At 44.5% G+C, this 12,022-nt stretch overlaps 1 pseudogene; it reads left to right on the top strand.

Annotated features, from left to right (window-relative positions):
* Positions 1-5,700: 5,700 nt before the first annotated feature.
* On the top strand, positions 5,701-10,895 carry LOC118987367 (DNA excision repair protein ERCC-1-like; annotated as a pseudogene).
* Positions 10,896-12,022: the final 1,127 nt, after the last annotated feature.

Here is a 12,022-nt window from a genome sequence, read left to right as displayed (position 1 = left end):
GCGTGTGAGAGGCAACCACACATTGCTGTTTCTCTCCCTCCCTCTCTTCCTCCTTCCTTTCTCCTCTCTAAAAATAAATAAATAAAACCTTTAAAAAGAAGATAAAATGCTGTGATACACACCCTCATGCTAGAGCTGGGTTGGTCCATGAGGGGTTTGTAGGTGACTGAAACAGGCACTCAACTAGTCTGGAATGAAAATGTGCCCACACTAAATTCTGAAAGATAAAGACAGATGAGCTCATTCGCAGCCCTCCTCACCACCCCTCCCACCACGACAGGTGATATACACAGCGGCTGTCCAGTTCGCTGAACTCGAGGCACAGTGCTGCGGGGACGCTCCCTCGAAGACTAGCGTCTCCAGCTGATCCCCCTCAGTGGACGTATGACTATACAAAGAAGATACAAATCCAAATGGCAGCTGGTGGTAGAGAGAATCATAGAGTTGATACCATATTTCAGTTAAAAATAGAAAGTTATAAGTAATTACACTGAATGTATTTAAATGTGTTTTACTTTCTAATTTTTGAGGAAAAAACGTAGCCGATTACTAGCCCAAACAGAAGGATAACACCTCAGGAAGCACTAATTGCATGGATGGGGTTTGCTTGCTCCTGGAATGGGATATTCTGTGACTTGAAATTCTCTGGTGTTTGCCAGGCCCTGCGAGGTCAGCAGTGGTAAAGTGAGCGCGAGGTGGTTGGTCTAGGAAGCCTGCGGAACTCCGGACCCAGGGGCACCGTCAGGGCTGACGGGAGTGGAGTGTTCCCTGGGTGCTGGAATCCGGGGCTGGGCTGGGGCGGACATGAACGCGCCTTCCATGGTGTCTTCTAAGGAGGGATTTCGTTCTCTACTGGGATGGCTTAGATGCCGTCGTCTTGGGCACAGATGTCCTTTTGTCCCTGGAGTTTGACAAATTTCCCCGCAGACCACAGGGAAGTGTCCTTTCATCTGGAGTAGTTGGAATACAGGATTGCATTTAAATAATCTGTTCTTGGGCTTGTTGGAGTTTTATTATTGCTAAGGAAATTCTTCATACAGCCTTAGAGCCATAAAGCCAGGGGGAGTGTCATTTCAGATACGCAAAGCGGGATACTGCATGTGACAGAGCCCAGGAGTACTGGTGTTCCCATCCCAAATCCATCATCCGTCTTGCAGGCTCCACCCCACCTCAGGTTTCTCCATCATTGTTTTTTACTGAAACACACACACACACACACACAAACACACCACTTGCTTTTTTAAGAAAATGAAAATACTATTTATAAATTGCATTTTTAAAAGAAACAAATACTGGATTTTGTTTTTCCCATCTGTTTACTACCACATGAGACTCAGTGTTTTGAAGAAAGAGAGAAAGAGGATCTGCTTGGCTGTGGCAGAGCCTGGATGGAGTGGGCGGGCGCCCCCAGGTCTCCCACGGAGGAGGCCAAGGGGCGGAGCACTGTTCTTTCCCCACCAGCAGGCCCTCGGGCGTCTGCCAAGCGGAGTCACACTTGCTATGAATACCTGACGGACTGGAGTTACCATCTGCAGAGTGTTTTTCCTGTGGAAGTTATGAAGTTAAATGTATTCTTTAAAGTTCTGCTAACTGGCAATTAATATAACTAAAGTAGAGAAAAATTGTGAAATTGAAAATTGCTGTTAGTTGGACCATTGTTCAGGAGAGGAAATGTGAAATCGTCTGTACTCTGCTTTTTTTTGCCTAGGGACCTAGTTTAATTGTGTTACTTTTTTCCCTCTTGTAGGTGATAAGATAGTGTTTCAAGGAAAAGGATAAAATGTAAATGTCTTCTTTTTAGGACCTTCCTGATAAAGATGGAAGATTTTATTTACTTATTTTTAGAGAGAGGGGAGGAAGGGAGAAGGAGAGGGAGAGAAACATCCAAGTGAGAGAGAACCATCCATCAGTGGCCTCTCACACGTGTGCCCCGACCAGAGACCGAACCTGCAACCCAGGCATGTGCCCTGACGGGGCATCGATCCGGTGACCTTTTGCTTTGCTGGACGATGCCCGACCAACTGAGCCACACCAGTCAGGGCCTCTTCTAGATCTTTATAGGGATGGATTATTCATCAGTTTAGTAAATATTTAAGATTCAGAAAAAGTCAATTTGTGTTTGGTTGCACACTTACATTTATTACTTTTGGTACTGCATTCTTTAGGGCTAATGCCCCATGCATGTCTGATTCTAGAGCACAAACACTTTAATAAATAAGACAGAATTTCAAACTGAAAAAGGTAAGAGTTTGCTTTTAGTAAATGAAGTATGGCATGGGCTTACCTCCCCTGGAATCTTCTCAGAAGTCTCAGAATTTGAATACTTTGGCATTCTCTCTTTTGCTTCACATTCCCTTTGGGAAAAATTCCTTGAACTACAGTCTGAAGAAACTGAGGGGTAGACTTGTCTTCTCCTCAGACTGGTTACGTGTCCTTCCATTGAGTTGATTTTGAAACCTTAACTGGAAATAAGGGTGGCCGCTCTCTCCTAGTCAGAGTGTCTCTTGCTGCTTACTGGTTGTGTGACAAGCCGGCTAAGCCTTACTTTTGTCGTCCATTGAATGGAATATCTTCCTTGATACAGTGTTTCAGGGGATAAAATAAATTCATGTATGTAGAGCATTTAGCCAAGTGTATGAATAAAGTCAGAGCTCATGTGTCCTTAGGGAAGGAACTCTCCTGGTTTTCCAGGTAAGCCGTGCTTGTCCTTCCTTCTGTAAACACGGCAGTGGGCGCCCTGGCAGGCTGACGGCACCAGGCTAGGAGCTAGTCAAGAAGGTGTAGTCAAGGAGCAATGGCGTTGGTATCACCTGGGTGATTGCCTGGTGTCACCTTGTTAGAAATGCGTTCTGGGTCTCAACTTCATGTTAACAATTCCCAGGCGACCTTTAAACATGTTAAAGTGTGAGAAGCACTCTGACACATGCTTAATACACATGCTTAATATTTGTTTGCTCCCAAATAATTTGCTACCAGTCGCTCTTGGTTTTGTGATTTCATAATTCGAGTGTGTGTCATATAAAGCTAAATAAAAGAGTGAAAAACAAGTTGTATTTTTTTAAGAAAACTAAGTTCAATGCTTTGGAACAGTAATGACTGAGTTATAAAAAGTGATGTTGGCCCTGGCTGGTGTAGCTCAGAGGATTGAGCTCGAGCCTGTGAACCAAAATATCGCCATTTGATTCCCAGTCAGGGCACATGCCTGGGTTGCAGGCCAGTTCCCAGCAGGGGACTCATGAGAGGCAACCATACATTGATATTTCTCTCCCTTTCTCCTTCCCTTCCCCTCTAAAGATAAATAAATAAAATCTTAAAAATAAATAAAAGTAAAAAAAAAATTTTTTTAAAGTGATGTTAAGTGTGGGTGAGACAACTATATAGATTGGGAAAATGATTAAAAATCTTAGGAATTTGAGCTTCAGGTTTTTTTCTTGTGTTTTAGCTTCTTAGAATTTAAAGAAATCTAATACCATCTCATTCTTGGTGGGGGTCACTCGGAAAAGAGCGTGCACTCAGCTCAAAAGTTGAGGAGGACGTGGGGTTAACAGCTGGCGACGCAAAGTCAACCACACACCTGCAGGTCTTCTCTTAAAGGGGAACCAGATGACACTTGGCAACATCTGCCTCAGTCCCAACCTGTTTCTTTAAAATCTGCAAGCCTGTGAATGTATGCATGGCATAAGTAAAGAAGACTGAGGCCAGAGTCTCATTTACTTTGTTTGTATAAAGACACCTACAAATGTAAAGCCTTTGAACATCCCGAGTGCAAAAATTCATTTTAATGACGGTCTTTGGAACTTGACAATTCTCAATCATGCTCTATAAGTATAGTCATCAACAGCCATCTCCAGAGCTGAGAATTGAATCTTAACTGATTTTTAATCTATTGTGAATTTACTGATGCATCAAAATTCTGAATAGAATGGGTTCATGCATATCTAAGCCACCATGGAAATATCTGGGCGGGTTTAGGACTGTGTCCTCCACCATCTCTACAAAATTGGGCAGGCGAGGAGTAACCAATGCAGAAGGATGTTGATCTGCAGCATCTACCACAATCCAGACCTTTCTAACATAAAGGCACCCTGACGTAGTGAGTGTGAGAGTGACATTTGAAGGGAGAAAGCCTGTGTTTGAGAACAGTCTCTGTCATGTAGTTCCCGATGTGATGTCCTAGGAAATTGGTCATCACAATGTCAGAGACTTGGGAGGGGATAAGGAAGTAGATTTGTTGATTTCCTATAATGAGTCAGCAAAGTCCTTATACATATTATTATCAAGTTCAATTCTGCGGTAAAGTTTGATATCTACATTTAATAGGTAAGGAATGTGACACACAGTTACTAGGTGGCCAAGATCACATTTGAACCAACTTCTATCCACTGTGAGAAGCTGTGTTCTTTTCATCAGAACCACCTGCCTCCAGATAAAAAGTCAGTGAAATTCGAGTACATATATGTTAGTTAATACCATAAACAGAATGTCAAAATAGCCCTCGTTATGGCTCGGTTTTGGCCGAGACTGCACTGGCCGAGAACAGTATGATAGGTGTCCGACATCCCTACACGTTGCCCCCAACAGAAGTTAGCCCGCACTGGAGGACCCTAGGGACCGTAAATCAGTTTTCCAACATCATCCAATCACACACTCGGAGGGTATAAAATAGTTGAGGTAAAGGGGCCTCAGGAGCCAGGATTTCTTAGAAAAGTTGTAAGTATCCAAGACCTCCAACTGCCCTCCTTTTCCCACCAATGGCAGGAGGAAGGTGGTTGTTTCCTCCCCAGCTAAACTGAATTGGAAATGCTGAAAGAAGAGCCAGTCAGAGGAGAAAACTGGAAATGCTTGAAGAAGCATAAGAAGAGATGTAAAGCACATACAGCACAGGGAATAAAGTCAATAATATTGTAATAACTGTGTATGGTGCCAGATGGGGACTAGCCCAATGGGGGATCACTCTGTAAATTGTATAAATGCCTAACCAACCACTATGCTACACGCCTAAAGCTGATAAAATGTGAAATGTCAACTGTAATTGGAAAATAACAAAAACATTTTTTTAAGTTAAGAAAAGAGAAAGCCTGATACTGACCTTCACTAAGAAGCCCATCATCACGGGACTGGCTATAGGTGCCTCGCTTGACATCGGTGTAGAAAAGGTCTCTACACTTCCCTTCTAGTTTAGCAAAGTGCATCGTCTCTAGGACCCACCAGTTCACCTTCTTGGAAGAAGACCAGCTGAGTGAAGGCGTGACCCGACCAGAGGGAGTGGATTGTAGTAAGCTGGAATTTTCTAGTTTATCCTGAACAGTGGGGTGAGATGTAATTTCATAAAAGTAACTGTACTTTAATTCACCCTCATCCTGAATTCTGTTGGTGTAATTGTTTGGGGAAGACAACTCCTTGTGGGCTGGAAACTCTTTTTTGTCTGTTAGTTGTCCATCCTCTTTGCTGAAATTAAGGTGCACATTGGCAAATGCCCTCTGTGTGCAGTTGCCTTCTGCGAGCACTCATCCATCTCCCTGGGTTATTATTTCCCCTCCACTTTCCATTCTTGATTTGTTTCTTTCTCGTTCTCACATGTTTTTGTGTCCTCTAGCCAAGAAATGCAGAGAAACTCATAGTTGTTATGATCATTGGCAAGTTACCACTGCAGCCACAAGCACTTAGCCTTGGCGTCTCTCAGTGAAGAGTGAGTGCCGTATGTTGGCTACGGGCGTCTTCCAGCTTCGTGTCCATTGCTCAGACCTCAGCGTGGGTCCTCACAACTGCACCTTCAGCAGGGAATACGCTGGTGTGTGGCCCCGAGAGGACGTGGTAACACTGCACCTAGGGGTTCAGGTAGCATGGTCAGTCTGCCCTGCTAGTGCTCTATCGTAAGTGTGCTATCCTTCCCCAGTCTTCTCCCTGAGTATTTTCAGTTGGCTAAATAAACCCCCTGATTTGAGCACCCTTATTTAGTCTATGAGCCTCTCTGAGCCATGACCTCTGAGAAGGCTGCCTGATAATGTGTACTTGGAGGATACCATTGCATGAAGGTAACTTGTCACATAACATTTTTCTTCTTGTGGTTCTTTTTTCACTTTTACTTTGTGGCTCACCTTCTTGTGTCATCTTAGATAAATATAGTGTCCTTCAAGGGAATGTTTTAGGTGTGGTACTTTCTTTATATAAATGGAATTAATAGATACAGACAAATGTGTCATTAATATAAAACAGTCATCATTCTATAACTTTTAATCTTTTAAAGAGTAAGGGTTATATAGAAATATTTATTGTTTCCAACAACAGATTGCTTAAGCTACAATTTTGTTACTAATTTCTAATTTTATTGCATGTTGGTCAGAGATCTTCTGAATGATATTAATGCTTTGGAACTAATGAAGGTTTTCTTTATGGTCTTAAGGATGCTTTTGTAAATATTCTGTGTTTACTCAAAAAGAACACATGTTTCCTGTTAGTTGAACATAGAGAACTTGATATACTTTTAATAGCTTGAGTTTCACAGTTGTATTTTCTAGATATTTATAACATGTCTAATATTTTACTTCAGTGGTCTATCAGATTCTGAGACAGTATGTTAAAATCCTCAACTAAAATTGATAAATCATCTCTTTCTTCTTAAAGTTATCTCAGTGTTGCTTGATGTGTTTTAATTTTAGTTTTTCAGTTATAATTAACGTGCACTACTGTTGGGAACTTCCCTGACTGGTTTTAGAAACAGCCTCTGGTGGCTAAGACTGAGTAAAAAGACCTTGGGACCATAAGCCACTTAGGAGACAAAACTTATCTTCCTTCTAGGGGCACCACCTCTGGCCCCTTTCACCTCACCTGGCTTGGCTCCAGGCTGATGACTGGTTAGCCAATGGTGGTTAAGATTCCTCAGTGGAGGGATGACCTAAGACAGGCACATATGCAAAGGGGCCCTCAGGGAAGGACTTGGAGGGCTATAGAAAAAAGGGTCGATGGACACTTGCCCCTTAGTTTTGACTAGCCTGAGTTCTCATTCTGTATGCAAGAAGTCTCCTAATCTCTTGGCTGCCTTACTTCCCCTGCCTGACTTAAGCCTGAAACAATGCCTTAAGCCTGAAACAATGCCTGAGGTGGGTGCAGCCCTGTGCTGGAAAGGGTGGGTTCCCTAGGGTGATCAGGCCTAAGAAAGAATGCATAAAATCCTATGAAACCTACTTTGCTAATACCCTCAATTTAAATGCTAGGGTCCAAGCAGGAAGTGAGTTTGTTCCCCAAAGTTTCATGGTCCTTTAGCTATCTGACCCTGACTCAGAATAAGCCCTCAGAGTTTTTTGGATGTTATCTATTGTTTGATCATTCCTGCCTGGCAATGATCGATGAGCTTTACATATACACCCTGTATTCCTATGCAAATTAAACCCAATAAAAGCCCATTGAGGAACAGGCTCCTGGCCCTTCTCCTTTGAGGAATTGGCCACCTTTCCTCTCCAAGCAGATCACATCTTGGTAGACTTATTTCCATCTGTGGCAGCTGGGGGGTTCTGTGGGCGGACCCCCCCAACAATACTATATTAATTTCAGGTGTACAATGTAGTGATTAGGCAATTATATAATTCTCTAAGCTTGATATATTTTAAAGCTGTATTTGAAGGTACATATGAATTTATGATGGTTCTAATCTTCTTGTTCAATTATTCCTTTCACTCATACACAATTTCCTTTCTGTCCTTTATGACTTTTTTGTCTAAAAATTCTATTCGGTTAGATATTCAGAAATAACCTCACTTTTTTTTTAGGGTTTATATTTCCTTAGCACAACTATTCCCATTCATTTTCAATCTTTTCTTTCTTTTTCTTTTCCTTTCTTTTGTCTCAGGTGTGTCTCCTGTTACCAATACATTATGAGGCTTGGATATTTTCATCCAACATGAAATTGTATTTTTAGTTGGTGACCATGACCAGTTTATTATCATTAATCTTATATGAAGACATTTCATGTCTTAGGATCCACGTCTAAAAGGGAAAAGTGTTAGTCTGCTCTTTTGTCATGCTTATCTTGCTCCAAGGTTGTCAGTGTTAACAAAAATTTTAGTTTAGGTTATGTATCTGGCCACATTTGAGTTTTTCTTGTATAAAGTCTTTTATCTTTCTTTAATCCTGGACAACTTTAAATACACCTTCAAATATGTCCCTTCTTCGTTTGTGTTGTTTGGTCCCCTCTGGCAGGAGGAGACCTCCTCCCGTTGGCCAGACAGTGGCATTTCCACCTCTGGGTTTCTGCTTTTCTTTTCCGTTTTTCATCTCTTTTTCTTTTCCTGCTTCCTCTGGGCAGATCAGACATCCAACCCGACCCTCTAACTCACTAACTGATTTTTAAGCTGTATCAGTCTTACTAATTAACTGCTATTTGTCTTAAGTATAAGTATTGCTTATAGAGTTATTCATTTCAGCGATTGCATTTTTTCATAACCAGTAATCCCTGGGGGTTTTTCTGTATCCTTTCTCGTTGTTTTCTATATTGCTAAGGATTGTATTTATGTCCTTCGAAGTCCATATTCAGTGGCATGTGGAGTTCTTCATCAGCATTCCCCAGTCACTGTGGCAGAGAGTCGACTTTGGTTAGTTTGTTGGCTCCCCTTTGGGAATAGTGACATTCCTGAGATGTCTAATTATCTTGACATGAGTTCCTATGTCTGGAGTGATTGGTCTCTGAAGTCTACTGGGCACTGGTCAAAGATGAGGCTGTGGTTTTGTGGATTTAAGGTGAATTTAAGGGGAATGGAGGGAGTAAGTTCCAGGGTAAAGATCTAGTCATCACAGAAGCCCCTGACCTCTCCCCTCTGCTGCTATTCCACCAGGAAAACTTAAACCTGGCCCCTTATAAATCCTGCAGGGTAAAACACTGTGGGGAGGCAAACTCCCCAGGTTGTAATCCATCAGTCTTGTGGGATTGGAGAAGGATGGGAGGGATGGATGCCTAAGATCACTGCTAAGTACACACTTGTTTATCTTCATGGATTTCTTACTCCTTTAGGGCCTGAGAGTACCCAGTGGGCACTGGGACAGCAATAAGGCCTGCTGTTGCAGGTGAAGTCCCAGAGCAATGAGATGGTAAAGAGCAGAGCACAATAAAACTCTTTCCTCCACCCTATCCTTTAGCGCCTGTGGCTGTGGCTGCTAGCTGTTCTCTGGGCTCCAGTCCCTTCCTCAAAATATACACTGGTTCAAGAGCTTAGGCTTCTTCATTTTTCCCCCTTTCCTGGTTTCATTAATTGCTGAGTCCTGAAATGCATGTGCTCCCTCAGCATTTATAGCTTCTCCAGGGTTGGTAATTTGCAGAGGGAGCCAACAGGCCCACCTAGTTTGCCATCATAGCTGGGCCTACAGTTTCAGAGCTTCCTTCTCCATGCTCCACCTCTCTTTCCCACCTGGTGCCTAGGTGAATGGTGAATAAATAATTGTGGTCCTCGCCACCCTAATGAATCAGGACTCAATTCTAGAAAACCAGTAAGTGAAAGTCTTACTACACACAGTGCTGGTCGTCCTGCTTACTCTTGCCCCACTCCGCAGCAAGCCTCCAATGAGGCCAGGCGTGTGCAAGGGGAGACCACGAAACGTGTCCCAGACACATGTTGTCTCCCAGATATCTACACAAAGCCCATCTTGGGAGGAGAGAAACTGCAAACCAACGCAGTGTGTGAAAAACTCTCTGGCTAAAGAAAAGAAATCCTTTCAAACTATACAAACATGGGTTTCATCTGAGGACCCTTCTATATTGGAAGACCCCTCATGATGAACCATGAATTAACTTCATTTTGGACTGAATGGATACATATTGCAATCAATCCCTGTCTTCTCAACCATGAGGAGACAACTCTGGTATTCGTTAGAGTTGAGGGGCCAGTTTCTCTTTGAGAGCTGGGACGGTGCAGTAGGGCCAACCAAGATGGCAATTTCAACAGTAGGGGCATCGGGCCCAGGGTGGCAGGGGACACCTGGATCCCTCTCCCAAGGCTCAGGGATGAGGTGGCCCCAGAATAACCTTGGGATGGAGGAAGAGTGAGTGTGGGTGGCAGCCTGCTGGGCCACCCACAGGGAAGAGATTCCTTGTACACTGGACAGAGTGAGGTCTCTCCTGCTGGGCCAAGCCCTTATTCAGAGCCACAGGCAGCCATCCCACCATGGAGACCTTGGCCCTGGCAGCTCTTCAGACCTACTCGGAATGTGCCATCTCGGGACTTGCAGGTAGAGCTGGAGCCCCACACCCCACGGGGCCAGAACCCCAGGCAGGAGAGACCTCCCCACCCCATGCCCTCAAACTGGAAGCAAAATCCAACAGTTTCATTGTGAGCCCCTGGCAGAGGCTGAAGTTCATGTGCCACGTGCCCGGGGAATTTGGCGACATGGTTCCTGACTGCATGCTGGGCCAGAGCACCTGTGCCCTCTTCCTTAGCCACCACCACCACCACCACCACCACAAGTCACTTCCACCCAGGCTACAACCCCAAGTGTCTGTGGAGCCTGGGAAGAGCGCCCCCCACAGGTCCTGCTCACCCACATGGATGTGAAAGATCCTCAGCAGCCCTCAAGGAGCTGCTGAAGTGTGTCTCCTGGCCGACTGCACCCTGGTCCCTGCCTGGAGCCTGGAGGGCCCGGGTGGTACCTGGACACCTACAAGGCCTGTGAGCAGAAGCCGGCAGACCTCCTGATGGAGAACCCGGAGCGAGACTCTGTGTCCCAGGTGACTGAATGTCTTTCCACTGTGAATCCATTCCACAAAACAGATAGTCAGACCCTCCTCGCTGCTCTTTGGGTCTCTGGAACAGCTCACAGTTGCGTCATAGGATGATCCCGCCTTGTGCCCCTGCTGGGGGCCCCAGAAGCCCCACAGGCTGTTTTGATGTCCTACATGAGCCCTTTTTGAAAGCGCCCCGGTGACCTCAGGAGCCAGTGACGCCCTCTGTATAATAGTAAAGCATTCCCCCGCCCCCCGCCCAAAAAAGCAGAGGCATTGGCACTCTCGGTTCACATGCTAGCTCAGCCGCTTGCCGTGTGACCAGGGTGGACATGTTATTCCACTTTCCCTTGGTTTTCTCCTCACTAAAATGGGAGAAAACTAGCTTGGGTTCTAAAGAGTGAGTATGCCGATGTCTCTAAGTCTATATTGACTGCAGTGTTTTTCTTTTTTTGTTGTGTTTTGTTCTCCAATGTGCTCTGTAACGTTCAGCCCCATGACCTCCCTCTTGTGATGACGGTGGACGGAAGCTGCGATGCACGGGTGCACTGGAGGACCGCTGTCTCCAGAGGAAGGCTTGCGGCCCCGCAGCTGACCACCTACCCTGCTGTGCAGAAGTTCCGAGTGTGCAGCTGGACGAGTGTTAAGGTGCAGGGTCTCTGCGTGAGAGACGGGTGTACCGGCTTCGATCAGCCGGTCTGGCAGGTTTACAGGGAGAACCTGATCCTGATCTATTCTGAATGGAGCTGCTTTTATTTATTTATTTTATTCATTAAAGACATCTCTAATGGTTTCACTGAACTTCTTTTCAGCACTTCAATAGTAATTCCCTGAGATTTTATCTGGGGACAATTTCTCCAAATTAAAATAAAGAGGTAAGTCTCTCAAACGAAAGAGACAGTGATGACGTGCAGTGGCCTTGTTGGTGAGTCAGGGGAAGAGCGAGGGCACCATCTGGGACCCTGCAGGGGGATTCTGGGAAGTTTAGGCAGAAGGCACTGAATTTCTATGAATGGAGAGAGTGCACTAGTCACTGACCTAAGACACTGGCTGCTCACTGCTTAGATGGTGGGCAAAATCTCTGAAATCTTTCAGAGATGCTTGCTAATCCAAATGGAGGGAGGTGGGATGTCAGAAAATCTTGACCTAAGTTAGTTTTCAGTTTCAATGGCTGTGTTTTCTCTTCTTCAGTGTTCACATTATTCAGCTATTAAACAGAGGTTAAGTCTGTCAATATGTCTAGAAGAATAATAACTATCAGGAATATTGTTGTTAGTTTTTAATTTTCAAATGTGGCCTGTCTACCTTCCTGGGTCC

The sequence above is a fragment of the Sturnira hondurensis genome, unplaced genomic scaffold, assembly GCF_014824575.4.
Source record: "Sturnira hondurensis isolate 20B ecotype Veracruz unplaced genomic scaffold, ASM1482457v3 Scaffold0005252, whole genome shotgun sequence".
Lineage (NCBI taxonomy): Eukaryota > Metazoa > Chordata > Mammalia > Chiroptera > Phyllostomidae > Sturnira > Sturnira hondurensis.
This window is presented reverse-complemented; position numbering and strand designations above follow the sequence as displayed.